The 6,019-nt window shown below is 41.8% G+C and overlaps 1 protein-coding gene across 1 annotated transcript in view; it reads left to right on the top strand.

Moving 5' to 3' along the window:
* The window catches only part of LOC122804616 (putative RNA-binding protein Luc7-like 2), a 1,326,948-nt gene that overhangs the window by 1,076,323 nt on the left and 244,606 nt on the right, over positions 1–6,019 (top strand). The gene's annotated exons all lie outside the window — the stretch shown is intronic.

The following is a 6,019-nucleotide window of genomic DNA, read 5'->3' as shown; positions in this document are numbered from 1 at the left end:
TGGTGTTGCAATGGGGGCCAAATGTGCCCCTATCTATGCTAACTTGGTTTTGGCAGCATGGGAGGAGGAACATGTTTTTACTTGTAAATTTTGGAGTAATATTTTATTATATTTAAGATTTTTGGATGATATTTTAATTTTTTGGAAGGGATCTGAAATTGAGCTCAAAGAATTTATTACATATATTGGGCTAACGACAAGTTTTTTAAAATTTACAAGATACACTTCATTAGAAAAGTTCAACTTTTTAGATATTACAATATCATTACAGAATGCCAAACTTGAATCAAATATTTATCGGAAAAAAACTTACTCCAATTCGTTTTTACATTTCGACAGCTGTCACCCGAGTCATCAGAAGAGAAACCTAGTAAAAGGTCAGATGGTGAGGCTGTCTAGATTAGTTAGTAGTGAAGACACTTTTTGGAAGAACTTATTAAATTGAAAAACATGTTTACTTCTAGAGCTTACCCTGAGGAGTTAGTATCTAAAATTAGTCAAGATATAATAAGAAATAGATCAACACTATATAAACCTATTATACATTATGGTTTACCATCCAAGGATATGTCTAACGTTAGGATTGTTGGGCATGACACATTTGTCATCCCTTTTAATGAAAAATCACAACAAATTATTAAAGTGTTACATGACTCATGGGACATCATTGCAGAAACTAACACTGATTTAGAGAATATTTTGGGAAACAAACCCAAATGCACCTTTAGTAAAGGGAAGACTTTAAAGAATTTGTTTGAAAAACCCATATATAATGAAATGACAACGAAATCTAAAATGAATAAATGTGGTGGTTGTCGTATATGTAGATTTATTAATAACGGACCATATTTGCTTATCTCTAATTATGAAAAGACGATTAGATGTCCCGGGGTTTGTGATTGTAACACTAGTAGGGTTGTTTATGCTGCTTCATGCACAAGTTGTCAAGCCTTCTACATAGGAAAAACACATAGGAAATTAAAAACTAGAATTATTGAACATATGAGTGACATCAGGACTTTGAAACAAACTAGTGCTTTATACATTCATAGTACTGGCTGTGTTAATTTCAAAAAATTTTTATTTTTTGTAATTGACAGAATACCTCAAGCTATGTTGCACAACGGAGGTGACAGTAAGACTTTGTTGGAAGCTAAAGAATGTATTTGGCAACTTAGATTAAATGCCAATAAGTGGCCTGGTATTAATGACCAAATCTCCATCGCAAGTATACTTAAGTTATAATCACAATTTATTTAAACATAAATTACAGCTTTCAGTTTTTGATCTATATTATATATATATTGTGGAATTTTTAATCATGAAAGGAATTTAAGAACACAATGGATACATTATATTTATTATTGATTGCTTAAAATTTGGAAAAAATTTTTAAATTTCCAATTTTAATATGTCATATTTATTATATTTATTATTTTAATTCAATATTTATTACAATGTAACATTGTTATTTCAAAATTATTACTAATTGTAGTTTTAAGAAGTTTTAGATATAAAATTGTAACAAGAAATTTACATTGTGACCAAGTAATTCACGAACACAAAATATTATGTTGTTACTTCACTAGGTAATTAGTCTTTATATGTATGCTAGATTTACTAATTAATAAGAAATACACCCTTTATTATTGAGTGCTGATTGCTAATTATGGTATTAAGTAATTAAGGAATTTGTATTTAAGGGACATTGTTGGTTATTTGAATTTGTACTCTGATGATGCCCTAACATGAAAGGGTGAAAGCGCTTAGTATTGTTTAAAGAACAATCTTTTTATCGTTTTTTTATCGTTTGTGGTCCAGGATTATCGAATTAAATAAAGGAGAATTTTTACTACGTTCTAGGATTCAAGGTTCTGATTGTTTTGCTTACTAGTGAACTGGGTTGGAAGTTTGTTACGAGCACCTGAAGCCTCAGCCAGGTCAGCAGTATCAGCTTCAGTACTAAGAAGGACCTCTTGGCTGAGACCTCAGTCCGTCTCTGATTTCATGGCTAAACTCCTTGACGCACCTTTGGATTATTCAGCCCTTTTTGATACAAAAGTGGCTGACCTGTTTTAAATCCTTGCAAAAGAAAGGAAAGGAATTATAGGAGCTAAAACACATCCTAGTCTCACCTATTCCAAAGTTCCAGAGGAACTACCCGGCAAAGACACAGTTTATCAGGAAAACCTCCAGGCCTGTAGCTCCCCCCCCCCCCCCGATGTAGAAGACCCGTAGAAGATGGCCTCCTCAGGCTAGGCCTTCTCAGTCTTCCAGCCAAAGGCCTCCCTTTCCTGATAGGGCAGGTAGCGTCTGACTGCCTACCAAAATTTCAGCCTCCACCCCCCTCATCCATACCCCTATCTGCCCGTCTCTCTCACTGTCTCCCTGAGTGGTCACTCATTACCACAGACAAATAGGTTCTGTCCATCTTACAGAACAGCTACTTCATGTCCCCCCCCCACACACACACACACACACACAAGACCTGGGTATACCACAGCCTCCTCCATTAGGTTTTGCAAACTCTGCTACTACAAGGCACCATAGAACCAGTACCTACACAGTCAAAAAGAAAATTAATTCTACTCTAGAATCGTTTTGGTACCCAGAAAGGAAGGACCATGGAGGCATCTTGACCTCTCACACCTCACCCCCTTCCTAAAAGTTCCTACTTTCAGGATGGTCACCCTACCTAGTCTTTACACTCATCCTTCATCAGGGTTTCGTGGCAACCCTACACTTAAAGGATGCCTACCTTTACATACCTATAAAGCCCACCTTCAGGAAATACCTGAGATTCCTGGCAAGCTCATCTCACTTTCGGTTCTGTGCCTTGCCCTTTGGGCTTTCTACTGCCCCCAGGATATTTACAAAATGCCTGGCTGCAGTCATCGCCTATTTCAGGGAAATGGGAATCCAGTTATTCCCTTTCATAGATGACCTAATTCAGGAAAAAGACATACTCTTCTCCGTCGCTCCCAAGACCTTCTGGTACTCCTACAACTAGGGTTCATGATCAACTTCCCCAAATCCCACCTCAGCCCCACACAGGACATTGTCTTCCTGGGTTGCAGGATCAGGACAGACCTCATGAAGGCCTTCTTTCCAGCAGAAAAGGTGGCACCCTTCTCACTTCTTGATTCCCTACAATCAATAGAACTGACTGCAAGACAGTTTCTGAGACTTCTAGGGTACATGGCAGCTACCATTCCAATGTTGCCCCTAGCAAGCATGCACATGAGGAAACTTCAGTGGTACATCCGGTTGGTGTAAACCCAGCAATCCCACCCTCTAGAGTTCAAGATCCCCCTGCTCCGCTGCTTACATCAGGAACTGAGATGGTGTGTGGCTCAGGTAGCCTAGAACCCAGGACTCCCTCTGCAAACACCCTCTCCCTCCCAGACCATGCACACGGATGCCTCAGATCTGAGCTGAGGAGCAACTCTGGGGAAAAGGAAAGTACAGGGTTTGTGGACAGACAGACACAAACGAGAGTGCATAAACATCAGAGAAATGAGAGGCATCCTCCTTGCTCTACAGGCCTTCCAGCCCTGCTTAGAGCAGGGCCCTTTAAGGATATTCACAGACAACACCACAGTCCTGTGGTATTTGAACAAGCAGGGAGGGACGAAATCCTACCTTCTATGAAGAGTAGCTCTGTGGGTGTGGGAACTGGCTACCTCTCAGGGGATCACCCTTCAGGCAGCCTATATCCCATCCCTGCACAACTCCCAGGCAGATTATCTAAGCAGAACCATCTCAACCAACCCCAAATGGATGCTGCAAAGAGATGTTTTCCTGAATATGATCCACAGGTGGGGTATTCCACAAATGGACCTGTTTGCATCCTCCATAAACAGGCAACTTTCTGTCTACTGCACCAGGACACCAGACCCCAAGGTATTAGGAACAGATGCCTTCTCGATAACCTGGAAGGGGAAATTCCTGTATGCATTCCCCCCTTCCCATTGATACAAAGGGTCCTGCTGAAAATTCAGCAGGACTTGTCCAAAATCTTGCGGGTGACTCCCTACTGGTCAAGACGGCACTGGTTTCCTCCTCTTCTTCACCTCTCCAAGGGCAGTCACCTCAAGTTACCCCCTTCAGTGGACCTGCTCCCACAGCACAAGGAGACTCAGATACACCCACAGTGGCAATCCATGCACCTCACCCTGTGGCTGATAATATTCTGATCCCCCTCAGACACTTGTATAACACAGACATGCTCACTGTCCTGCAGGAGGCCAGGAAACCCAACACAAGGAAGTCCTATCTCTCAGAATGGAAATGGTTTTCTATCTGGTGTCACAAAAGACAGACCCGCTGGAAAGCAATATGCCTCTCATCCTGTCATACCTGTGTGAACTCATGTAGACAGGGTTGTCTTACTCATCTCTGAAGGCACACTTGTCTGCTATCTCTGCCTACCTCCCCATGGATCCACATCTTGCTTCCAGACTACCCTCCAAACTTTTTTCCTCAAAGGTGTATTAAGACCACCCAGAAAACAGTTTCTCCCTCCCTGGGACCTAAACTATGTTCTGGAAAAACTCACTCTAGCCCCTTATGAACCAGCAGACAAGGCCACCTTAAAATTTTGCACATGGAAGACTGTATTGCTGGTAGCTCTGACTTCTGCCATAAGGGTTTCAGAATTGCAAGCTCTTATGGCTACACCACCTTTCCTAATCTTCCACCTGGGCAGGATGACCCTCGGGACAAACCCGTCATTCATTCCCAAAGTAGTGAATGACCTATCCTTAAACCAGCCCATCCACCTGCCCACCTTCTTCCCTAACCCACAGGGGATAGTGATAGAGTGCTACATTACCAAGCCCCACACAACCCAAATCCTTAAGGGTCCACTCTGTAGCCATGACAATCCATCTGACTAACTTCTATCTCTTTTGGATTATATTTTGTATCACTTATTGTTTTAATTTGCTTACTTATGTTAGCTTATTAACTAACTATAGTTTTGTTATCACATGTGTTTATGTACCTCTGTTCTTTGGAGCTTTTCTCCCCGGGCCTCCACTGAAAACGGATATGTATCCAGTTGGACTAACCCGGTCAACAAATGTAAAATAAATAAATAAATAAAGATGTCCACAAACAACTTACTTTTAGGAAATCAAACCAGCTGTTTGTCTTCTTCCACTCCAGGGCCTTGGGGAAAGCTGTGAGCAAGCAGACCATTTCAGCCTGGATCTCCCAGACCATTTCCTTCTGCTGCCTACACCATGGTAAGACCTTGTTGGGCAATGTCAAGGCCCACTCCATCAGAGCAATGGCTTCTTCTGGAGCCTTCTTTAAAGGGCTAGACACCAACTCCATTCTTGGGGCAGCCACTTGGTCCTCAGTGCACACCTTCACCAAGCACTACAAACTGAACCATATCTCCAGAGCCAGGGCAGGGTTTGCAAGGGCTATCCTACACGGATTCCTGGAAACTTCATGTAGGCCACCTCACAATCCTCAGTGAGCTTTGGCACATACCCACAAGTTGAATACTGCAACATTGGAATAGGACAATAAAATCTTACCATAACCGTAGATGTCCTTCTCTTTCATGTTGCAGTATTCCTTCCCACCCTCCTTCCCCACTTGTATGGTTGTACTTACTCTCCTGGGCGATAATGGACAGGCTATGCCCTTACAGGACTGGCTCCAACTGGGGCTTTTACTAGGTTCTGAGGGCTAGTGCGTGCAGACGTCACTTTTAAGGTCCTCGTTCAGCAGCCACATCAGACGTCTGATGCACCAAGAGGGACTGAAAATCTTTGGAAACTTGGCCGGACGAATGGAGAGGAAGAAGGGTAAACCCACAAGTAGAATACTGCAACATGGAAGAGAAGGACATCTATGGTTATGGCAAGATTTTACACAAATGTCCTTTATTCCTCTCTATTCCATCCTAATTAGAACAGTTATAGCATATGATGCCCATTTTGTAATGTAACTGTCCATGCATATCATACAGTTTGAAAGGCCTCAAAGGTTTCCAAGTAAGGAT

This window comes from Protopterus annectens, chromosome 1.part1 (genome assembly GCF_019279795.1).
Source record: "Protopterus annectens isolate FY-2018-M chromosome 1.part1, PAN1.0, whole genome shotgun sequence".
NCBI classification, from domain to species: domain Eukaryota; kingdom Metazoa; phylum Chordata; order Ceratodontiformes; family Protopteridae; genus Protopterus; species Protopterus annectens.
Note: the sequence above shows the minus strand (reverse complement) of the source record. Positions and strands in the feature narration are given on the sequence as shown.